This window comes from Sipha flava, unplaced genomic scaffold (assembly GCF_003268045.1).
Source record: "Sipha flava isolate LNK unplaced genomic scaffold, YSA_version1 522_pilon_pilon, whole genome shotgun sequence".
Classification (NCBI taxonomy): domain Eukaryota; kingdom Metazoa; phylum Arthropoda; class Insecta; order Hemiptera; family Aphididae; genus Sipha; species Sipha flava.
Window position 1 is genome coordinate 815092 of NW_020273480.1, and position 27796 is coordinate 842887.

The 27796-nt window shown below is 30.8% G+C and overlaps 1 long non-coding RNA gene across 2 annotated transcripts in view; it reads left to right on the forward strand.

The window, feature by feature from the left end:
* Nucleotides 1-27796, forward strand: part of LOC112690838 — a 65106-nt gene that overhangs the window by 22963 nt on the left and 14347 nt on the right. For both annotated transcript variants that reach the window (XR_003149257.1, XR_003149256.1), the window contains exon 2: nucleotides 11393-11464. This is a non-coding gene — a long non-coding RNA (uncharacterized LOC112690838). The remainder of the gene's footprint in view (nucleotides 1-11392; nucleotides 11465-27796) is intronic.

Sequence of the window (27796 nt, forward strand, 5' to 3'; positions counted from 1 at the left end):
TAACATTTATTAAATTCGCTAATTCTAACACACATAATGACAACCGGTACTACTACAGCTACGATATATCTAGGTATGCGTATCACGTAACACAAACAAATGCAATAAGTATAAAATTGATAATAAAAATTAATTATTTATCATAGCAATGAAAAGTTATTATGATAATAATAATATTTCAAATTAGTTTAATGTGAAAAATCAAATCAAATCAAATAAAAAATACGAATAAAATATAAAACGTGTGCAAAAATCAAAAAAATAAATCAATTAATATATACATTAATGCGGTAAAAACTAAATAAACGCAAAGGAGACTAAAAGTAGGTTGGCGCTCTCTAGCGTTTCGTGATGCATCGACGTCTTCAAAACTGGTTCTGTTAAAGGACCCCATGTACTTGTGCTCTGCATGGTCCGGTCTAATACGGTCTTTATATACAAAAACTGTTGAATCGTCGATTTGGCCCGGTTCATTAATAACACCAAAAAATCAACTATATGCCAAATATTCTAATACACACAAAACATGCAAAAACATGCTCTATTAAACTTTACATTTTTATTACCATCGTTACGAAACGGATTTGTATCTTACTCAGCATGTTTTCCAGTTTAGCGAAAAAAAACATGTAACTGCATAAACTTACAAGCCCTGATTATTCTGTACCATATAAATACGATGATGGACACACTGCAGCCACATACGGAGCAGGGTCACGCGGTCTCTTCGGCGCTCGTCCTTCCGATCGCCACCGCGTAGAGCATCATGGACACGGTCGTTCGCAGCCCTCCACCGACGCGACCGCGTTTCCCCAGTCTGACCTAGATTTAAGTATTTTCATCCTCCTCTCACCACACTTCATAGTTTTCAGCCGCTGCCGCGTATCGCATTGTGTTTGCGCTCCACAGCACATAATGTACTACCAACGTGATACGCATGTGTGCCCGTGCAAACGACCAATAATTAACCCGTTAAAAAGTCTACGCTTACGCGTATAACGTACGTTCCAAATTCTGATTAAAATTTAACGGACTGAAGGTACCATTCCATTATCACCTTATAACGTTATAGACCCTACTAGGTCTGTGTTTAGTCGCTTTATCTACTATATTTAAATTTAATTTTTAATATTTATGTTTAACGAAAACAATTTTTTTTAACAGTTATTCATTTGTATTTGGTTTCTCTTCAAGTATCACTTGTCAGCATAGTCATTAATAACTACACTCAAACGTATTGATAATTAGTTAGATTTCTTTTCAATCATCTGATATCGTACGTGGCAACAAATTAACCAAGTTTGACTACGATAAAATCGGCTAATGCTCGATTCGGCGCGGGCCACAAGATTTACACGGAACATGATGATAGTGTAGTCAGGGGCATATTTAGGGGGGTGATGTGGGTGTTAGAACACCCCCCATCGACCGTATTTTATGGTTAGGTTAGGTTATGTTATGGTTAGGTTATGGTTAGGTTTCACCAAATTGTAAATTTACTTACAGAATAATTTGAATAAACGTTGTTTACAACTTGTACATTTTACATACACGAGTACTGTCTTAATTTAATCATTTATATAAATACATGGTATTTATTTATATAATGCGGGTATATAGAGCCCCCCATTAACCATGAGTTGATTAAATTTTAAAATACTCCCGTTAAATGAATCCTGGATACGCCAATGAGTGTAGTATTGTAAATATACTAAGCAACCTGCATAGTGATGAAGTTCCAATATTAAATATTGGAATATTAAGTATTAAAAATGACAAATTTTGTCATATGGTGAAAAGATAATTTAGAGCAGATTATCATACATCATCTAGACCATATGTGTTGACATCTGGTGAAATTTATTCAAATGCTAACAGTGTTTAAAACTAAATGACTAAAAATGGGTATGTTAATGTGGAGCCATTTAGATTACCAGTGACCTAAATACAGGCACGGCGCCAAGGTGGTGGGAAGAGGAGAGGTTCTAGGCCCCCAGAAAACAGTTCAAACCCCCACTGAAAAATATGTATGATATAATAAAATCATATTATAGAAATACTAAATCAGTGTCACGATTATCATTACCATCTCTCATTCGACTATTTTTTCGAAAGACGGTAGATATAATAAAATAACATTTTAGAATAACATAAATAGACAAATAACATTAATAGAATAACTTGAATATTACTTAGAATGTTGATCAGTATTATAATTACCTATTTATTTTATACCTCTAAAAATAGTAAAAATCTTTAATCCGGTGTATAATAATTACTATAAAATAGAATATTTTACTTTTTACTTACTTACCGACTGATAAAATGGAACATGGAGTTAAGTTAATTTGAATAGTGAGTGGGAGATGAACGAAGGTAAAAAAAATATACTGTCCAAACCAATGTGGCTCAATAGACATCCAATGGTTTATATATCATTTTTTGTCGAAAAAATGATTTTTTCTACGAAGATATTGGCAACACCGGTTGTTTGTTGTATAGGCTTAAATGTCGAAATCGCGGCCAATTATCGCTTAACAATATGATGATTATTAGTCTGATAATATAATAAATTACATATGCACGATTTCGATTTTTAACCGTAAAACGAACTTAGATTTTGGTGGAAACGCAACATGTCATCGGCGCTTACCCCACGTCAGAAGCGTATGTTAATATAAGAGGAAACGTGAGCGCGGTATAACCTCAATGTCCGTATGTATGAATATGATTATAAATATAATGAAGCCACGCGAGTAATAAGACCATCACGCATTGTCTTCATTTAAACGTTCAACTTTTTAATGACGCTTATAATTAGAAATATATATTCCGAGCACTTCACTTGGAGTCTAAAATGTTTTTAAGACCCGCGATGTGTCTTATACATATTTATGTTTATATATAAGGATATAATATACGATGGCTGCCCAGACGTTTGAAAAGTTTCTTATAACAAGAGAGATAATAACAGTTAACACATGAAATATTACTGTCTGCATTTATATATATATATATACTTTTATTGCTGACGCACATACACACGCGCGCGATATACGCGCACATACGCATCTTATAAATCGGTCGTTTTGATATCGATCGAGTAAACGGTGACGTTTTAGAACAAATGGATACACGGTTCTTAACAATAATGTGTGTATATATATATATATATTATTACAATTGATTGTCCGTAAAAGCTCTATGACGTTTGTGAACATGTGTATAGTAGTAGCGCATATAGATACCACCAAATTCATCTGAGAAGTATCACTGTACTCGTAAAAGTAGATATATAAATTATTATTATTTTTTTGTTTCTCGTCTAAACCGTGTTCATAATTTATATATCTGTATAGTATTAATATTAATATTCCTATTTAGAAACTAGACACAAAGTTATGGTGTAATGTATATTGCTTCCCTGTTGTAATTTAAAACTAGGTGAATTGCGTCCCTGTTATAATTTAATTATATATATATATGCATGTGTGTCTATTATAATTATTAAACTATTCGTCAATAATGTATGTAAAATAAATTGAAATTAGGAAAGTATATTACATATTTTAAATAAGTAAAAATCTAAACAAAACGGCTTTGACGTATTCGAATCTGGTCAATAATTTATTATTACATTCAATCATATAAGTCGAGTATAATTGATCGAGTATAATTTTATTTTTTGACAATGTGAAGAAATTTTTTTTGTGCATTACTTCGCATTTTTATGTATGTTTTAAACTAAATATTTTTATTTACATTTTTATACATAAAATTCACTTGTCACAATGTTTGTTATTGAGCTCCTCCGAAATGGCTAACCTAACCGTTTTTTATGACATTTTTGTGTATATTTGGTAGGTCTGTGAATAGCTCCTAAACTATTTTTCAAGCCCCTAAATCAGTGATTCTCAACCGGGGGTGACATATCACCCAAAGGAAAAATATAAAAAAATAATTAATTTTAATGAAATCATATTATTGCCACAACTGTCATATAAACAGCATACATTTAAGTTTTTCTCTTTATATTATTTAGATCCAACAATTACGTGCATTATTTTGATTTGCAAATTGCTGCAATATCGATTATCTTATTGATTTAACCGGAGTCGTTAGTTAATTATTTTGCAGTCGCTATATATGTAGTTATGTATGTTATGTTAGATATGTATGTTATAGCTCTACAGCTCTAGAAGATAATATGAAACTCGGTCTTTCCACCATCAGCCCTCGACTCCCTAAACTTTGTAAAAACTACCAGGGCCCAATTTCTCATCAGTTTTTATACAAACCATTATTATTTTTTCTCTCTTTTTTTTTCTTTTTAATTTGCAAATTTCAACTTTTAACTGTCATGTATATCGAATACTGCAACTCAAATAAATTGTAGGTGTACTTATTATTTTTCTGTGTACTATATATATATACATATATATATATTTTTTTTTTGTTATTTCGAGAATTATTCTAAAATACACAGTTAAGATTATTTATTATTTTGATGTTAAGATGACGTGATGTTTTATTCTAGTGGTTAAAAGTGACATGAACGAGAAAAGGATGAGAAACACTGCCCTAAGGGCAGTAAGGGGAAAGTAATAGTGTTAAGGGTGGCCCACCCCAAATGTATAAATCTTATACCTATAATATGTGTGAAGTAATTGGCTTAATATCTATGAAAACTGAAAATTATAAATATCACACATTCTTATTGTAATTTTAAATATAAAATTCTTCACTCTAGGGTTTGTTCTTTAGTAATAGTATATAAAAATAAAATAAAATAAATATCAGTTAAAGTATTATTATATATTGTTAAATTGTCGAATATCGGCAACGAAAAAGTTGCTGTAGATGAAAGTACTAGATGCATAGCACTGCCAACCGATTTCTGTACAATAATTGATTCACAAAATACTCTTGTCGAATATTTTTTTCTATATACACACATACAACACACAATTCATGAGTGGCTGGATTATTCTTCAAGATTAGTATTGATGTTTTTTTTAAATGTCACTGAAAGTAAAAAGTGTATTAAATTAAAAAAATGAATGGCTAGCGTTTTGTAATTTTTATAGACTGTCGTCTTCCATGGGACACCATTGCTTTTTCAATCATAGACACCGTCTCAACATACTTACGATAAGTCAGTTATTTTTTATACTACCAAATATATACTAGAAATATATGGCAAAATAACGTTTGATCAAATAACGTTATCAATATATATATATATATATATATATATTGATAACATTGATAAAGTTGTAAATATTTGGATACCTAACATTTAGAGTGAAACGTCTCACAATTATTGTTTGTCTGATTTGTCATTTGTGCAAATTCAACTGAGAGATTTAGAATTGTATAGCTTAGAAGAATTAGTAAGGATGCAATTCACCTATTTGAAAAAAATACCCAGGCCGCAATTCATCTATTGTGTATTAACATTTTATTTATGGAACGCAAATAAATACTAGTAAATTTTCGCCTTTTGTAAAACGGGATCCGACGGTCTATATATATGTTAATGGTGCAATTACGCGGCGAAATGTAGATGTCGTTTTCCCTCACCATCTGATTTGGTTTTCTTATACAAATCATACAATTGCTAACATATTGACAAATCGACATGAATTAGAAAATCACCCATTATGTTATAATGCACCGGCATCAACGTCACCGTGAAATAATGTTATGTAAATATTTTGAAAGGAATTATTAAAAGCTGAACTGTTTATCACCCTTCCACTAAATTTGAGTTCTTGTAAAGCTAGCAAAAGTCACATGTGTCTATCTGCGTATAACGTTATACTATATTTAGTGATCTTTTATACGGTCGGAAATCTTCGGCAACGACCGGAAGTGTGGCGATCACTACGGTGTATCATATTAGGATTACGGACTAAAAGAAAACCGGTAGTGGCCAATAACTGTGTCATCAACATACATCAGTGAACTGAAAAGAGGAATCTATATTGATAAAGGTAAGCAATTTTGGGAACACTTGGAATGAACGCGCGAAGAACGGACCCGGACATTTTGCATTTATCGCTTCGCCGCCGGGCTATTTACCGACAAGAGAATCTCTCCACGAAATATTATTAATATCAATAATGTACTTATCGTTAATTTAATCATTGATATACAACAATACTAATGCTATGATATTTTTTTAATCTTACCATCCGATTTTTTGCATGCGTTCATCCTTGATGGACACTCTTGAGTTGGGAAACATCTATTTTAATATGTTCCTCAATTTAAATCAAGTATATTTTATCATTCCCACGTCCTCGCAATAGAATTTGCAGCTTTAATTTCCATTTGTCCATAAGCAGCTAAACCCTTGCATACTCCTTTGGGACAGAATATATTTTTCAAAGCTCATAATTTGAACGAATTCCCGAAATCCAAGACTTTTGGAAAAGAAAAATTAACAACATATTTTGTATGTACGATTTACGTTTACGGCTTGATATTATTTGACAAGAATTATGAAATTATTATATACTTCTCGATTTTAATTAACATGTTATAATAAAATTGATTTATTAATTTTCAACATAAAAAAGAATTTGAAAAACTATTATTTTCTAGGTAATAAAAATGGATATTCTAAATGGAATTCTAATTCATCACGGTTAAACCATTGATTATAACATAATAAATAGGTATTAATTAAACTGATTAATACATAGACGTAAGACTCCTCGTAATAACAGAATAAAACATAGATAAGTTGTAGGTAAGTACTTATGATTTATTTGGCTATGAGGTGGCCCATTGACTGTAGTATCATATACATAATTTTAAGATACTTATCACTAAATAATAATTTTTAACTGTTTCAACAATAAAATAAATAAACAAATAAAGACTCACTAATAAATATTGAGGTGTCAATAAATAAACACAACGGCGTAGGTAAAGATTACTTATGGGAGGGTTAAATATATGTAAATTATAAATATTTTTATTATTACCTATTTACTAGTTTTATTACCTGTGTACAATACAAAATCATTTTTCTATTGATAAATCGTTTTTATTTATATTTATTACAATAATTTATTGATACATACACTAAACATACATTCACATGTTATTGTTATGTGATTGCAATGGTGATGGTGGGTAAGGGGTTGGTAATGTAGAATCATGGTGTAAACACAAAATAGAAGGACTGTGACAATGATTGAGGGATGGGAACGGGGGAGTTCAGATTGACGGTGTATTGACAGTGAATAGGTACGACAACGGTGCGGTGGTGATGACGATGATATATCGTTTTCCGCGACGTAATCGATCAACTAACCACGGTGCGAATGATTGGCATTCGTTAGCGGCAAAATATAGAGTATATACATACATACATATATATATAAATAGATAGAGAGGAAGAGTGAGAGATAGAGAGAGATCAACAAAGAGAAAAAGACACAGAGGGTGGTGAGAGAAAAAAACAAATATAGAACGAAAGGTTGAGACGAATGTTGGGCAAAATGAGAAACATAATATGGGGTGAGAAGGGGAAAGACTCTATAAGATAAATGAACTTCTAACGCGCGAAGAGCCATTTAGCTTCCGTATTTTCGCGGGGTGTAAAATAATTGTCCGAAAGAAAATGACAGTGCCATTCGTGACTACAGTTTAATCGAAAGCGGTAGTTTGGCGGCAGTGGTTTATATACTGGCATTACGGACAGCAGCATTTGATATTGACATAATGAAAATTGATGCGGCAACGACGACGGTTGCTAATAATATAATATATCCTCTACCCTCCACAACGGTGGTGGCGTTTAAATGTTTGCACACCAGAGGTCAAAAGATATTCAATTATTGCTGCCCGCTACTCTTTCAGCTCCTATACCTATATTTTTATAATAATGTACTGTTTTGGGCGGCTGATTCGTTCCGCACGAGCGATACAATTAATCGTCCATATTTCTACTGTAAGTTCTCTCGTGTCCGGCCGTCTAAAATAACAAACGTCACAATCGACATAGTAATATTACACGTAAATATATATATATATATACACATACATATGGATCGTTTCACCGTTGTAATTGTTCATAACGTTTATAGCTAAGCTACCCTTAGCATTACACTGCAGTGGAAGCGAGGTTTTTCACCTCGTTTTTTCCAAACAGCCCTTCAACCAGTTTTACCGTTTCTACTTATTGATCACTTCTCAATGAGCTACACGTTCGTTCAACGTATGAATTGATGTATCGTAAGCATGTCTTAGATTCGAAAGCTTATCGTATGCAATACTAATGTGTACTTTTTATATGACATTACATGTTTTCGGAAGCACATACAGAGATTACATTTAGCCAGAAGAAGCGTAAACATATGTAACCTGCACTCTTAAGAAATTTTAAAATTATTACTACAGCCCACACAATTATACGAACTGATGCCCTTTTTACAAATAACATTTGTACATAGTGAAATAATATAACGTTAAATTAGCTATTTGACAATAAAATACATATACATCAATTACAGATAATTAAGATATAACATGGCAATACTTTAAAATAATATTATATATAAGAAAAAGACACGCAAAAAGAATAACAATAAAATTGTTTAACTAATATTCAAAATAGACTGGGTCCTCATTGGCAATATGCAACATTCTAAAAATGGGTCGATTACAGGAATAGTTGGTAGTGCACATTGAAACGTAAAAAGGATAAGATGAACGTGACTGAAAACTAGGAACCTTGAAATTAATTTAGCTTAATAATTCAGGACAATTAATACATTTTCTTATTAAAAGCTTTATTAACACATATACTTCTGTAAACTAGGGAAGAAAGCCTTAATTTGTTTAGTATTGGCTTATAATCGTGTGGTAGATGGTCAATTTTGAATATCCAGACAGCAAAACAAAAAAAATTATGTTGAACCCTTTCAATCTGGCTAGCGTTATTTGCAGTGTGAGGTTCCCATGCAACAAAAGCATACTCTAATATCGATCTGACGAGCGCACAGTATAATGCCTTAAGCGAAGGAATCTGATTAAATTTTCTAGGGAACCTTTTTATGAAGACAAGTGTTTTTAGATTCTTACAACATGAAATTTCAATATCGCTATAAAATAATAATTCCTGATCAAATGTGATTATATATAATCCGTTATCAGAAAATCATTAATAGTGATCAAAAAATCAATGTTATAAATTTTGCGATAAAAAAATAATAATAATAATAAACTCAATAAAACTACCGACCCTAACATTGTTGAAATGTTGCTGCTGAGAGGCATTCGCACCCTTCCTTCCCCTAAATGCGCCACTAATTATCATTTTTCTTACGCACAGACACCGATGATATTATGTTGTATAGAAGAGTATGTAGGTCAGTGATGAGATGACATTCGTTAAATGCAAGACACTTATGAGTATAATTTACATTGGCATGTGTCTTACGTTAGATGAATCATTTCGCAGCAGCAAATGAACAGAGTATATAGAATCTGTACGACGAATGACGTAACAACTATTTTGTACCAAATAAAACTTATCGATATCATTATTTTATGAGAAGAAATGATCATTGTAACTGACTTATTGCATGCAAAAAAAACTAAAAACTTTTAAAGTAAAATTATATAGTAGTAATAAACGTGTGTTTACAAAAAAAAAAAAATACATGCATCTCATTAATAATTAATCGCAGTAATATCAACCGTGTAATGTATAAAGTACATTTTTTTTAATGTAACTTTTTCAATGTAATTTTTTCTATAAAAACATTAGTAGTTTTTTTCTTTTAGAATCAGTTTATCCTTTTTTTTTATAAAAATAACTAAGAACAATATATTTTTTAACCCACAATTTTGTAATACTTTTTTTTCTATTAAGGTCCGATATATTTTACTTTTTTTTTATAATACTTGTTATTTATATTATTATTATTATAATTATCGTTACTTTTTTTTTTTTTAATTTATTCACAACAACTTAGGGTTATATATTTTCCGTACGCTGGTACCTGTGATTTCTGTGTAAAAGCATAATCTCGCCGCTCAAATCCCGGGTGGTCACTCATCTGGGAATTAAAAATATCGGACGTAGCTTAGCCATAGAGCCAATTGGTGAACTGTACTGCATCATCCAATGTCTCTATGTAATAATCGTACATACTTTATAGAAGGCAACAGTAGTACAATGCACACATTGGTTATACATTTCCGGAGTAACGCGTACAATATGCGTAAAACGATATAAAATAATATGTATAATGATATAGTATATATGTTCAATTATGGGATTAAGTGATTTAATTGTACCCATGAATGCAGTCGAAAAATCACTTGCCTTGAGTTATTTCTAATTTAATGTCGATTTCGAATATTTTTAAGCCGTACGGTAATACATGCAATAAGAAAATAATTCAAGAACGATTTCATTAAAGGATTTTACTTTGATAAAATTGAAACAATTTCCTTCATTTATGTTGTGTTGTTTAATTATATCTGACGGAAAAAGTTTTCTTGTTGTGCGTATTATGCGATATCTCAAAGCTCCGGCGTGCACTAAGTAATTAAAATATATACGTACACGATTCATCGCACGCGGTAATGTTATCAGGAGATTTAAACAAAAGTAGTAATATCGTTTCGTTTTCCATACGAGCTACCGATTATTTTCGATCCTGTCCTTCTATCACGGCTGCAGCACTGTGTTTTCAACCTACACGCTCGTATGTATACGATGATCAAAAGTTCATAAATATAACGATTTGACGTCAACGAGTAACCCGTTCGCGTGACAACCTAACTGTGGTGGGAACATAGCTCGTGGGTTGATCATCAAGAATCCGTGACTACTACCGATGACCATTATTATAATTTATCACATGGATTATTATAGATAACTTATGTGTATTTCAGATGCGAGTACCTGGGTCCATTTGATTATACTGTCTTGACAGCTATTATTATTATTATTATTATTATTATTGTTATTCAATACTAGTGTAAATACACATTCTTTATACGTTTTCGATGTCAATTCCGTGAATGACAATAAAATTGAAACGCACACATGACCCATATAGTATACTACATAATATAATTTAACGAATTTAATGTGAGTCGAACGTCCCTTTGTATTGGATAGAGTTCTAAAAATAACATTGGAAAAAATAACAAACACAATATTGAAACTTATTTCGTATCGTTCAATGTATTTTTTAGTATATGATTTTTATTGATATTCCTTAAATGCATTATTTATGCATATTTTATACGGTTACTGCATTTTTTAAAATGGAATATATACAAAGATATAAGTCAATATGTCATATATTTTATAATACCGTAATCGTATATTTATTTGTTTTATTTTCTATTTTTATAGGTTACACATGGTCAAGGAATAAATTTTGATCGATAGGCACCAGACTTTTTCCAGTACATTTTTTGCATCCAGGTTAGTTGATACTGATAAACAATCTATGATATTGTAGTGTTCAATTTAAATATGTGATATATTTCTATATTAATCCTATAATTTTAAAACTTCGAACTTGATATATTTGTATCCATCACAACACCATGTAATTGTACGTACCCGATGACCAATGCTTTGTGATTACAAAACAGTCTCGTTCAATGCCCACTCGGGATTTCAAAGGTCTTAGCAAACTAATAGTTATGATTATGTGCTATAAAAACGACGTGCTATTTTTTTTATAATTACAGCAGTTTCATAGAGAAAATCGACCATTCAGATAATATTAATGTTATTTGGAGAACGGTTTCAACAGTAATTTTTAGAGGTACATTTTATAAATACTACCTTTAAAATTAATAAAAATTAATCCTTCGCTGAAGCCGATGTTAAAAAGATAGATAGTACGGACTACTTATTTATCTCCAACGTATACATTTTACTTTTTTAGTATAAAAAAATATAATAGAAAATGTTCCTGCGAGTATATAATATCACAGCCGTGGGTGAGCAGGGACCCTTGAGCACCCAGACTTTAAGGACCCTTTTACAAGCAAAAGTATTACACATATTTACTAATTTACAAATTATAATACAAATTTGAAATTTGAAACGATATTTTAATACTTATTTCTTTATTCAAAAATTAATGATATTATTTTATCACAGAAATATAATAATAAATAACCTTGTTACCACTGTACTTGCCTATCACTGTGTGTCGAAAACTTGTTTAATCAAATTTATCGCTAAATAAGTGAACGTCATAAATTAAATTATTTTAATGTTGAGTCAAATATTATTTAATATTATTTCTTAAATATAACATATTATCTAAGCCTAAGAGTGAAATATTTAATTGAGATAGGTTGCGTTAATACGTTACAACGTAAATACCTGAATTAAATTTTTTGGAGCCTCTGTCGTTAGGGGGTCTTGGGCTCGTGCCCCACGTGTATTCAAGGTATAGCAGGTATTGTATATTATATAAGGTTCGTATACAATCCAATCAATGAAAGAATAAGGCAAAATAAATATAAACTAGTCATGAACCACACAAGAAATGAGCCTCAGGAAAAAGATGGACGCCGCAATATGCGACAAATGTAGTGTAGCAGCGATCGTGCAAAACTTATTGTTGTGTGTGTACGATATTTAAAAACGCTATTACTACATAATTCGCTAATAATCGCTGGGGAACTTGGCGTGAACTTGGCCGAATCATTTGAATCACAGACTTTTATTAAAATTCAAATATCCGTATTATTTCGATGTTACATCTTAATATAATTTATATTCAATTGCAACCATAAATACCATTCGGTGTACGTCGTAATAATATGTGCTTAAATGTATGAGTTGAGAGATATTTTTTTGAGTCGAAGTCGGTGATTCATGGTCGGCGAGTGAAGGATGTGAACGATGTAAGTCGTGGACGAATACTATTATAAACATTCAATCCCATTGCATAGTATTAGAATGGTTTGTACAAATCCTTGAATTTGAATATACCTCTGAATTCTATTTGTTGATTATTAATAGTCTGATGTATTTATATATATTTTTTCATACCATTAAAGAAACTTCAATCGAACGTAAAATATAATGAAATAAATTATCATATTTCGTTTTTTATTCAGTAATCAGTTATGCGTATCGTTTTATTTGAATCGCGATCCTTACGGTTGTGTTTTAAATTCAAAAAGTTGATATGAGTAATTTTCTGTGAACTATTTACGCCAAATTTCGGCACTTTCTTGGCATTATTATGGTAATAATCCCTGTTCAACGTAATCGAATCGTATTGTGAATCAAGCAACGTGCCAATTTACGATTAAAAGAATCGGCAACAATAACTTGGTGAGATAAAAAACAAAAAACGCAAAATCGAATTTTCGAGTATACGTTTTCCTACATTATTATGTTGAACAACATGAAAGATAAGCTTATTAAAACAAGAACGACCAGAAATGAATCGATATGTCAAGAAATTGAGAAATTTCCCGATGGAAAAGATTTCCTATACACTACTAAATTTAACTTTTTGTCATATATTTTGGGTACAATCGAAATTTTATCTGAAAAAAATAAGTTGTTTTAAAAGAAAAATATCACCCCTAACTCTTGAGTATGACGGCATAATCATTCGACGAACGTTCGATCGTTACACTAAACGTAATAAAAAATCATTAGACAGTTGGACTACATTTTGTATTCATACTTACGAGTTACTTTATATATATATATAAATAAGATTTCTTCGAATGCATTTCACCTTCAATACGTACCAAGCATTAATTATTCTTGTTCACAAATCTCATTTCGAACTCTGTGTTGCATTAGCTTGCATTCATTAATAAATACGTCAAGAAATTGATCTCAGCATCCAATTGTATTATTAAAAAAAAAATAAAGCCCTTGCGTATCACGTTACTCGGTGCATTTTACACTCAGCAGTTATGCTGGGGAATAGCTGACTTCAAGTGTCAGTCAGCCAAAAACCATTATTTTTTTATGAAATTAATGAGAGTTTATTTGGATTATATGTTTGTAACTTTATTCACTAGAGCACCGATGACGTCAATGGTATACCGTTTCTTATTTAAACGACGAGCATTGTTCTTTTTGATGGAAATGATTTATACACCGTACACGTATACACACTACGATTTATTTTCTCTTCAAAATTATATTACGGTTTCAAAGTTGAAGAACGTAAAAAAAAAGGTGAAGAAAAAAAGTTATTTGTTGCACACTAGACCAAAGCGGTTTCGAGGTGTTTATTTTCTCACATTTTAGCTTCAAAGGAATTAAATATAAAAAATATAATGATGTAAGCAATATAGTACATTTTGTCTCTGTCTCTCTATTTCTCTCTTCCACTCTCTTTCTCTTTCCTTTCGGTTTCCCTTCAAAAAAAAAAAAAATATTTCAATAATTATTTCTTATAAATACATTCCACTTAAAAATACATAAATTTACATTTTAAGCGATTCGCAACAGGTGTAAAGGCTTTTATGCGAGCTGACGATAAATTATCGGCTAAAATATACATGAATATTTGTTTTAATCAAGCAAGAACTTCTGTGAACACGAACGAGTGTGGTTTTTTGTATCGTTGAGTGGGTTCTATACACGTGCCATATCTGGGGCGGTCAAATGGTCGATCGTAAACGATTTTAAAGCCGATCTTGTTAGAATTAATATTTAGGCTACACACACGAAAATTAATCAAAAATATCCGTGTTTGAAGCTTTTCAGTTGCATATTCATTTTAGGCCTACATTTGTGTGCGAAACAGCATATACTCACATGGAAATGATAAAAACTGAATATCGAGCAACACTCTCTGGTGACCATTTGGAACAGAGCCTTTGACTAATAGTCGAGATTACGATCAATTGGTCCGCTAAATGCAATATCACACTTCAACAATATCCAGATCACCAAAATAATATGATAGTTGGACTTTAGTAATTAATTTATATAACTTTATATAATATATAAAGTTATATAAATTAATTACTATTAAATATATGATGTTGATATACACTTAATGCAAGTACGTTTCTTAATAGTTATAGATACTTAACAATAAAAATAACTTTTTTATGTGTGTCGATCTTCACAAGTGAAGTATATTTTTAGTAGATCGCGACCAAAAAAAAATAATAGCCACCCATGTGTAATATATGATATGATATATCGTAAATAATGTTATATTTATTGTAATTCGAATTTATCGGTCGATGGTCAGCCTGACTCGACAGTGACGATTTTGTGTGTGTCGATATTTGTGACTAGAAAAAGCGCTTATTTTTTATCCACTACAGGTAAATAAACAAAGTAACGATGAGTCTATGTTGGCGTGTATATGCACAACACAGGTAAGAAAGACGACATTCGTTGGGGATTTGTGAGAAAGAAAAAACAGATCGTTAGATGACGACTTGCCGTAACTGTATACACGGCTGTGCATTCAATAAATAAATACGCGTATCACCATTCTAAGACAGATTTTAATGTGCGTATAACATGTATGTTATGAACGATCCGGAAAATAAAAATTCCGATACCCGGGGACGCGCGTTTCCGTTTTCTCATTCATATTATCGATTGCGTATGACCGTAGTGGTATTATTGTTTTCCTGTCGGTATTAACCGGTGATGTTGCTCGCCGCCGGACGACTGTTGTAAATCCGCATGTTACCGGGGGGCTCTGCACGTCCGAGAGATGTGCTCACGTGTGTGCGTGTGAATAACGTGAGTGGACGGGGTTGAGAACAAGACGCTGTAAGGATCGCGCGAGTAACGACCGAAAGGATGAAATCGATCGAACCCATTCACACTAACGTTCACACATACGGCATGGGCATTTATTAGCGAACGGCTGCTGGCCAGGAGAGTTGTGTGTGCGTGCGTGAGACCGTGTACGTTTCGATAAATGCTGTTATACAGTATATATTAACTGTGTGATTTACGGTTCAATTGTATACGTGTGGTTTGACGGTACCAGCTGTCGACTGTAAATTGCTTTTGTCCTCCTCCTTCTCCTTCTACCCCTTCCAGCGTATCGACATACATGTACATATATCCGGGAACAAGTGCGAAAGACGAGCTGCTGTTGATTCCGGACGAGCAGCATCCGCAAAAACCACTACGGATACTGATATATAGTTTTGATATTTTCCTGCTCTGTCGGTCACTTCTTCTTTTCGTGAATTTTTAAAAATATTTTTTCACACGGCTACTAACTGGACGCGAAGTGTACTACAACATTTAAAACGTTGAAGATACTTTTTACATTTGGGTTTCGACAACTTCAGTACCTATTGATATTATTGTCGATAGTACCCTATTTTAATTTAAAAAGAAATTCAAACAACATAAGCGTTGACTCTTGGTAGGCTTTGGTATATATATATATGTGTGTGTGTATATAGTTTGCAAAATGTTAAAATGTTATAGTACTCTTGTAAGTTTGAGAAAATGTAGTAAATATGTCGATTTTGATGTGTGCAATACAGCGTGATGACTTGACTGAAGAAAACTGTAACAATAGTAAATTGTCATTTTAAGTTATGCAAATCTTTATATTATCTTTATCATTTTCAGTTATCGTTATTGGTATTATATATCGATAGAACGAGATGGGAAAATTAGTCAATCGGATGTGAGATATTTTTCTTCATTCTTCTCGATTTATATCACGGAAGATTGCATAGTTATTTCTTCTATTATTCTAGTTATAGAATTACCTTATAATTTTTTTTTAATTTTTTTTATTTATTTTGCCTTAGTTATACCTTATAGTTAGTAAAATGTATTTTCGTTTTAGTGATACAACGCGAGAACGGCGATCGCGTTACAATAACAATGATTTATAAATTAACATAAAAAATAATCAATCTTGCATTAAAATCGATTTTAAAATTTTCTTCTAAAACAATATAAACTAGAAAAAAAATTAGCGATGATAATATTATTCACATGTATATCATCGCAATACTTATAATTTTTAAGTTTATTATTTATTGTTAAGTTATAAATAAAAATAATTTGACGGTCAAGTTGCATTTTGTTATGTTACTGGCACGTCATTTTTTCTTACAAAAAAAAAAAAAAATTGAAAGAAAACTTTATCCGAATTGAAACAGAGGACGCAAAAAAATATCGCTGACATTGTAAAATCGTTTTAGGAATATTGAATCTTTGGGGAAAAAAAGACGCAGCCGAAAATGTCTTTTTCGTAAAATAATGTTCTATTCAATACAACGAATATTGCTCGTAGAATCATCTACGGAGAATGAACCGTAATGTATTTAATTCAAATGCGTATGATTTTATAACAATGGCGACTTTTATTTACTTCATAGAGTTGACTGGATGCTGCTTTTTGATAAGATTTTTCTTACACGAATTCTCTCCGATTTATAAACGTTATATAATGATGTATCGATAAGCGATTGATAGCTTCGTGTTCCGTATACGAAAAATTTGCTAATAATAGTTAACTTTAGTCATGCACATAAAGTGCAGTAAGAACACCATTTTCTTCCCTCCCTCTCTCCACACATTATAATTTCAGTGGAGATTATACGATAATGCTGCTGTTGAAGTATACATATGGAAACATACATACCTCGTATTTTCACGACGAAATAACGTTTTTAATGTAAAGTGAATATTTACGATTTAAGGAAACATAACCGATAGTAAATATAAAATATTAATAATAATAATAATGTACACAATTTACTGGCACGATGCCATCGTTCCCTCATTTCAATATCAAAAACCACAGAGAGAGACTAAACCGATACTTTATCCCACATAAAAATTCTCGTTAAAACGTATTTTTTGTTTCATTTAATTTGTATTTGCATTTTTTCTTCAAGTAATTTTAGTAAATCATTTCTGGCGGTTGCAGCTTGCATAGAAATTGCCAGTACTGTTTGGCATTACGACGAACGTTATATTATATATATAAACGTATACGTACATTTAAGTCCGCTAAACTCGAGTGGCGTAATAATAATAATTCATAGACGCTCCGGCGATTGTTTTATCTTTAACAGCCGTATGTGCATAATAATATATTCGTATATATAAATTATAGTGTCAGACATTATATATTCTGTTAACGCTATGATCATGTACGCGCCGCATATTATTGTTTCGATAATAATAATTATTATTATTATAAAAATAATAATAATAATCATAATTATTTAGTCCATGGGATTTCGCAACAATATATATTATAGTAAACATAAAATAGTATACGTCACATGATAAAAAATATGAGCTGATGATATTAAATTCCGTTATACCGTCATCGATACATCATTATTTCTCTATTTGTTTCTTATATCTACTTTATGAAACCGTTATACGTCCATTGTTTTCCGAACCATCTAAACCCTACCATACTCAATTTTTTTTCATTTGGGTCACATACAAATGTTCATAATTTTACGCAAGTAGAAACGTCATACATTTTTTGTCTACCAATGCATCGCAATGGGTAGAGAGAAGAAGAAATTTAAATTTAAAAAAGATAAAAATTAAGAACATTAAATATCAAGTTTTAAATTTATATGATTTTTGATATTGGATCATTATTTCGTCACTATACTGTAAACCAGGGGTCACCGAACTTTTCAAACAAGTTAGCTATATTAACAATTTTAAGTATCTAATGATCGATACCTAGAAGAATTTAGGAGGAGCTTATTTCTGGAAAACCAACGCAAAAACTTTATTACGATCGACCTATATTCTTAAAAAGATCGATTGGTCCTTCGCGACGACCCTTATATTAAATAAATTAGTATTGTAGTTGCAGCATGCTACTTTCAATAAGTCAACATGAAAAGAACAAGTAAGCCGATTTCTAAATACATTGTTTAAAAAATCGCGAAAAGAGAAAATTTTCACTATATTTCTAAACTAAAAAAGTGAGAGAAGACTTTAGGTTCTTGGTAGGGAGATAGTAATTCTAGGAATACCACTAATTTCTACTGAATTTCATCTTGAATTTAAGCGTGTTCAGTTTCCGGTCCATCATAAATTTGTCATGACGATTAATAACTCACAAGGTCAATCATTAGATATATGTAGAATAAAACTTGCCATGTTTTTTTTTATCGACAATCGTGCGTTACATTCTCGAGAGTCAGAAAACTATTAGTGTTATTTATTTTTTTTTTCCGGAAAGAAAAGCAAAAAATACTGTACATTACAAAGAGTCGCAATACATTATCGTCGAAATTATTCATTTCATTTCTTACTGCTGTAAAAAGGATATTTAATATCATTTTCTTCATTAGTATAACCATGCGTAGCCGTGTAATCTGAAACCTAAAATAAAGTCGGTTAGTAAAGAAAACTCAGTAGTTAAAAATGTTATCATAAATATCACATTATTCCATTGTTATATTTAAAAAAAATCATGGACCTTCAAATGCGCGAATCCCTCCAAATGGTTGAGCGTGACATTATACACCAAGTAAAATAATATAATATAAACACATATATTTATAATAATATAAAATATCAACTAGTAAAATTAAAAAAAAAAATTAAGCGAAATTTTAGGAGTTGGCTATGTGGTGTCACTGCGGAACAATAGACAGTTAAAGCATTCAATCACACATCGATATCGGTCGATTAATGGTCCATTAATCATTAAATGATAATATATTGAAATTCTACGTTTTGGTACAACGAATATTATATACCCCCTAAGCGCACAAAATATACAATAATAAACATGTAGGTGTTCGTCCATCATTACGCCGCTTTCAGATCCGAAGATACATTTTACCGAGTCGTGTGCCGTGATGAGAGTTGTTAGTGAGTTGAAAGATCTAATACTATAGTACTATAGTACTATTATTGGGTACAATATGACTGAAACGGGACCCTTTACCTGTATGACTGTATACCATTGTTTTCTATACTATCCACGTTTAAAAAGATTTGTATTGAATAGTTTTTGAATATATAATCGGATGAAAGCAATTAACGATTCATCGGCATGCCACACAGTGGTCTGTGTTCTAAATAAAATTGTATTAATTAATACCTTGTAAATACGAGTTAAAAAAATTATGAAATATATCAATTCTATTAGCTTTGGACATGCTAAATCCAAATTTGTTATAAGTTTTGTCATAATATCATAATATCATAACCAACCCCTAATTAGGGGTAAAAAAATCTATGTTTCTAAATGTTCACAAAACTTGCATATTTTACATCAACTAATTTATATGTTTTAGGTTGCTGAATCCAAATACTTTTCCCATTTTATAATCTAACCCTAATTATAGGAAATAGGGGATTTTTTATTTTTTTAAATTTATATACATATATATTTTTACTATTAATCAATATTTAAAATTATAATATAATTATGAAAACCACGTTAACAATTACTGTCACTATCACAATCACTTTTCAAATGTATTTCATCTAACGTTATATTCAATAACGATTTAGCTTAATTTGATAAGTTCATATTTTTTTTTTTTTTTTTAAAGTAATCTTATGGTCGATATTAACGGGTTGGATAGTGTTAATAACACATGTAAGAGGTCTTCGTTGATGTATATTCTTGAGTTTTTTCTTGTGTGGTGTTGTCTATACATTTTTTAATCTTTATTTCGAGATTCTTGGGTCTCCTCTGATAATTTTCATAAAAAAATAAATATTAAATATGCTTAATTATTCAGAAAAAAAATGTTATTCTATCCAATAATATTTCTGTGTGTAGAAGATTATTTATTTCAATTTTAGAAGCACTAACTTCTCTCAAATTGCTATCAACTGTTTCCCTTTCAAAATTAAATTTTATTGGACGATAAAAACGCGTGGACGATTTTCGAGAGTTCTGCCATACCACTTTATTTTTCTTTTACTAAGCAATGTAACTGAATAGTTACTAATGAAAACATGAACAAGTCATGGTTGGTTATGTATGATGAAGTACCATTATTAAAATTTTGTTTGTACTGTGCCTGGTCACTACCACCATCACACCCTCATTTGTACAACATTTCAAAGTGATTAATTTTTTCTTTAATTTGCATTGACTTGACTGTTTTTATTTCAAAAATTCTGTGAACTGTGTGGTCAAGAAGGCTTTGCGTAGGAACCAATCATTTATCCAGAAATATGCAAATTATCTGGATAAAATTTATTTTTTTTGCTTCGAGAATACTTATATATATTGGGTATATATCACAATTTTTTTTTTTTGACTCCAAGTCTTATATTTGGGTACTGTTGATTTGTTAGTTCATTTTCGACGAAAAAAGCTAAGGTTTCATTGGCAGTATATGCTATAATTTTATTATAATCTACGTCAGCGTTTCCCTAACTCTTGTTTAGGCTGGCCCGGTAATTAATATTATTCCCTTCACCAAAATATTTTATATTTATCTTTGTGTAAAAAAAGGCAAAATAAAACACATTTAAATGTCCACAACCAACGACATTTATTGCATGCACTTTTTACTATTTTACTGTATTTATAAATACAGCGAATTCCATACTATACGAATTTTTCATAAAGTCTAGTTGATAATCTCAATAATTATTATTTATGTTGTAAGTATTAATTAAAATCGAAACTTTCTCTAGTCAACAGACTTACGATATACAAATCGATAATTCGTCCAACTTGGCTTTATGGCATTCAACTATGGGGGCCAGCAAAACCATTAAACACTAAAACCCTGCAAGCTTTCAATCCATATTCCTACGCCTAATAATCGCTGCCCTTTGGTATGTTACCAACAAAAATCTCCACAAAGACCAAAACATACCAACCCTCAACGACTAAGCTTAATACTATTACTCTAAATTCTACTCAAAGCTTCGCGCTCATTTAAATCCTTTAATCAAAAATATGTTCTCTATCTCAATTATTCCTAGAAGGTTAAAAAGATAATGGCTTAGAGATTTACTCAATGCCTAAAAAAAAAAAAAAAACGGTCAACTAAGAAAAAAATATTAAAAAATTAAAACCCTAATTTCTTGTCAGGTGGCACTGCTGAGAGCCTTCCTTCTCTATAATTAATGTTATTTTATGTTTTTAAGGCATTAAACTTACTCATTATATCTTGTTTGTATAGATTGTTAATATACTACTTTTAATAAAAAAAATAATAAAACATTAATTATTTGTATTAATGAATTTATTTTTACTAAAAAGTTTAAATTATCAAACGAAACAATAAATAACAAATTTAATATGAGAATTTTATTAAATTCTGCGACCCGGTAATATATTTTCGTGGCCCAGTAGTGGGTCGCGACACACTATTTGGGAAACGCTGATCTACGTCATTAATTACATTTTTAATTTTGGTAGCTCATGTTGGTGATTCCAAAGAATCATTTAGAAGTATACAAGCATTTCTTTTTTCTGACTTTTGAAATTTGGTTGATAATGCTACCACTAATTCTGGTGAGGAATAAGACTTAACAAGGGATAGTACTTTTTGTCTTCTAGTTCTTTCAGAACATTCCAAAAATTCCTTTAACATTCTACCCATTTGATTTTTCTCAATATTTTTTAATACATTATTCATAGGTAAATTAAATATTGTTTTTTTGCCATACACTGTTATTTTTACTAAATATGTAAATATTTCAATTACATTAAATCTATATTAGTGATAAAACTATCGTAAAATTATTTATGCTAGCTTTTATTTTATTTTATTTATGTATTCAACCATCCAATTTTTCCCATAATACTTCTCTCACAACTTGTTATACAAAAAATTCTATGGACTGTTGAGATTAAGGATTTAGTGGCTCATTTCCTTCTCGTAATAAATTAAATAAATCATGGTAAGTGAAATTCTGATCGTTAAAATCATAACTGCAAATCGCTACAATAAAATAATTAAAAATTAAATATTATTATTGAAAAAACTTTTTTTCCTAATATTTCCTAGCGAGATATCCAAGAGTATATACAATATTATTATAGTGTCATGTACCATTATTAATAAGTAATTTATTAGTTAAATCATTTTAAGTTCTAAGAATAACAACTACCCTTAATAAATAAAACATCGTTGTATTAACTACACCATAGAAGGAAATCATATAAATAATATTATTAATACACTTATTACCTTCTGCACAAACGTCCATACTACAGTTTTAAAAAAGAAAAATTATAACGCACAGATTGGTGAAAGACAAATAATGTGCGGTATAGCCCATTGGTTGTTATTTCTGTGTTCTTATCGTAATTTTTATTGGCTTGGTAAGTTGTAAAAGTTTTTTCGTAAAATTAAATATTGTTCAATTAGGTAATCATTTTTTATTAATTTGATATCAAATAATACAATTATCGTACTTTTAAAAATAGGTTTTTGCAAACTAATTTACAATCAGAACACTGTGAGCTGTGGCAATCATATTTGTGCTTTATACTTGGTTTAAAAATAAATATTTTGCAATATTTTTTTTATTTTTTTTTAACACAAAAAAAAAAAATTAAATAATTTATAACATGACAACCAAATATATTTGACTATTGTTTAATGTTGTCATATATTTCGACTATTCGCAACATTATAGATTAAATAAGATGTAGTTAAGTTAGTCTTTAATATTTGATATATTGATATATATTGATATGGTATTGATAATTCCATAAACTCATTTTATAACGTAGTTATGTCATTACATGAAACATTTGAGATGCAACTCTGCAATTAATTTTATAAAAAAATTTTATTGTTATTATTTTGTGACAAGACTACACATCTTATAGTGTTTTGATACCGTCTTTGCAACATACAGAGTTACAGGTTTCATTTGCATAATTAACAAGATTTGAAAATGTGCAAAACTTATAGTCTCAGTATATACTGTTATGTCCCACATCAATATTAAGTTAATTGTTTGCAATGCAATTACAATGCGTATATACTCGTACATTGAAATTTATAGTTCATCAATGCACAATACGTGCAAGTATACTCTGATACCAGCAGGAATTATACCGTTAATCACATAAATTTAATAAAATTCGTTTAATAATACATTTATTAAATGTATTCCTGTCATTGTTCTAATGTTTATTTACATAGTTCGATTATTGAAAAATATGGATTCCTTGATCGAAACTAATTAACGAAATTCGTGCTGGTAAAATCGTTCATAAAGTTAAATGATAACAATCGTGATTTAGACACGTTTAAATACTTCTATGTCGCTAAAAGAAACATAAACTCGTACTAATGTATAGTAAAATAGAGGCAGAAAAAAAAAATAGAAAAAAAGATAGAAAGATTTAAATACATCACGGTTTTTAGATACGAAAAAAAGAGCGACAACGGTGAGTTAGAGGTGGGACGGGGGTCGAGTTTTAAATTTTGCGTATAGCACCGAGATCAACCGTTTCAGAAAGATTTCGAAAACATTAAAAATCGAAGAGTCTGTATTTATCGAGAACTACCAGTTCCATGCATCGACCATTGCCGAGTTCCATGTATATTTGTTCCGTAAGAAGTTTTCGCTGTACAAGGATACTATATAACTACATCCTAAATCTTCCGTCATCTCATGCTGAGTTCAAGACATTCTTAAGTCACAGTGTATTGACCTGTAGCAGTCCGTAACCGGGACCCTTCTCCTCCACCAACGTGTATTTTGTAAATCCACCTGATATAAAACATATCCTATACTATACAAAGGTATATGTGTATAAATGTAAAAAAAGTGAGAAAAGAGTTTGATTTCTTAAAAAAAAAAAAATGTAGTTGTTTCGGTACCTACGTACATGTGACATTTTCGGTAAAAACTCCAAAATTGATTTAAAAATGTTTTACGGAACCTGTGCCTGTGCACGTGCAACGGAAAGAGAAGAATAAAGAGTAAAAGAGAGAGAGAGAGAGAGAGAGAGAGAGAGAGAGAAAGAAAGATGCTGGTGCTGTTGTTACCGACATTGCCGTTAGGTTATACATACTTTGTATATATATGTGTATTTCAATGTATGTATGTACATCACTACATACACACACAACCGAACGCGGCCAGGGAGGTCTGTGCAGAAAGATTTATTATGGGCCGCAGCGTGCGATTTTCCCTCCTCTGGTTTTAACAGTAGCTCTTTCGGTCGAATATATGCTCTGCCGACGCTGTTTCGCACGTGCACGTCGAGGTCCAACTGACGCGTGTATATGCAGCAGCAGCAGCAGCAGCAACAACAGAAGCAGCAACAGCGGGGGTGAAGTTGGTGGTTGTGTTGTTGTTGCCGTTTCGCCAAATAATTGGGTCACAGTTGACTATTACAATGTAATATATTATGTTGTACACCACGAGGTAAACACACGACGAGAAACGTCTGTTTCCCTTAATAATCGCATTCTGCACGGGACAACGAGATGTACGAGCACTAACAGCCGACCGTGACGAAGATGCCTCGGACTTCGTACGGCAGCCGATTCGACACATATATGGTATAGCTATACTTGATTGACCCAGAGGCCGATGACCTATTTTAATTTGGTAATAATGTCGTATTAGAATCGAGTTCGACTGATCAAACATGATTTAGGAGGAAATATATTATGTACGCGTTGTAATAGATTCTATTAACAATCGTGTTGTACTGTACTCTATTCACCCAGTCGCTATTTGATTTTTCCGGGTGGAGGGACGTGGAAAAAAACTTTTACGTTTATCATTTTCAACAGAATCTGATTATAACTGTTATACGACTCGTATTAAACGATAACGGAGATTTATCGATGGTAGTGACGAAAATTCATCGATTGTACAAGCAGTTAGATTTATCTGCTAAAATATCAACTATACATTACACCTATTATGTTACGGTCAAAGAGCAGTAAATTTTTTCATTTTAAACACTGAATCTTGGATATTGTATAAATTACACGAATAATTTCAGAAATTTAAATTCAAAATATTTATTTTTCGTGCAGATTATTCATTATAGTATTCAATACCTGGTCATTGTATACAATGCTAAAACTGGTGCGATAATCGGGTATAATTTATAACACATACCAAAAGGTATTTTAAAAGTTTATTTGGATTTCTTAACAAAAATTTGAAGTTAAAACTTGGAGAAGTATTTAGGCTTTCTTTTAGTCTATGTGAGTAAATATCTAACCTTAGGTAATTAAGGTTTGACTGCAGAACTTAAGTAAGACATACGCTTTGCGAGGAAATGCAGACGTAAATCTTTTGTAATTTCGTGCATATCCTAATTCCGTAATGGTAACAAAATATTCGAAAAAAAAAATGTATTATATTTATCCAATATTCAATTCAAATTTTTATTATAATTTAATCGTAATAATAAGAATTTTTTTTTGAAGCGAATCAAATAAATACATTTTAAGGTAGATTAGATCTAAAATTTTTATAATATTATTAAGTTAAAAATGTCTTCACTCAACATTATTAGCAATGGATTCTCTACAATTATACAATGTCTATTATATAATCATTCACATGACTCGAAAAACTCGTTCGACGTTGATCATTTCTCCACTTGTACCGTAATACCTATATATTTATTATTTGAACGTTCGACTGCTCATCGATCCAGTACTTACGATAGTACATAATAAATATATAACCACGCGTGAATCCCAATGCGAAAGAATAAGATAATTCATTTTTCAGCCGTTACAGGACGTAAACTTTATTGTATTTTACGTACGTTTCGAATAAACTTTAGACATGACCACGAAAACACGCTTTACATTTCATGATCGATAACGGTATGAAATCGATTCTTTGGAAACGCGAAACAATTCTAAGGATCAGATTTTTTGAAGAGTTTACTAATTATTATAGAATACTGATAAAAATAAAGTCAATGCATACAAAAGGAACATAAATCTAAAATTTTACACTGTAATCTTTGCCCATTTTTAGAAATTGTACACATATAGTACTAATTCTCGAGTAGTAGTAGTTGTGCTATTTATTTACTGGTACGTACTACATTTCATTTGTTCTACATAAATCTTGTAATTTAAATTAAAATTATAATAAAAAAATTTATGACTAGACTTACATTTCAATGTTTTTAATGTTTTGATTCATAATAATTATCTAATTATTATAGCTGCATTTATTCAATTGTTACAGAATATACATATTATTTTTAAATAAGCTATTTTATTTGTAGCTATTTTTCATGTTCTAAAGTATATTTTAGGTCTTATTTTAAGATTTTTCGGTTTTAAAATAACACATATTTCAGTATTTATTTTTTTTTTTTTTTTTTGTGCTATACAACCCAATATCTGCTAATACAAGTATTATCCAACGATGCGAGCGATTGAGAAATGTACAAAAATTGTTTTTCTTTACATTTATTTTTCCCATGTGACACAATGTGTCTTAAAAATTAAAAACAATAAGTAAAGTATAGGTATAATGTTGACTTAACAAGTATAGGACAGCCATGAGGAAAGCGATGTTCAGTAACACTACATTACTTAGTTCGATATATTTGATTGATTTTCTGATTTCGGTTTACTTATTTAGGTGTAATCGCATGACTAATTTATTTCCGAACAGCAAGCGATTATTATTATTTCATATCAAATCAATCGTAATGCGTTTTATATTTTTTTCTACGTTGTATTAGGTACCCGATATTACATTATGCTCGTATCTACGGGATATCGTTAAAATATCTCAACATTCTGATACGGTTTTGATTAACTAACCGATAGGGTGTGTACCCATTCATAATCGGCCACAATCGACGTGCTTGCGACGAATGTCACGTAA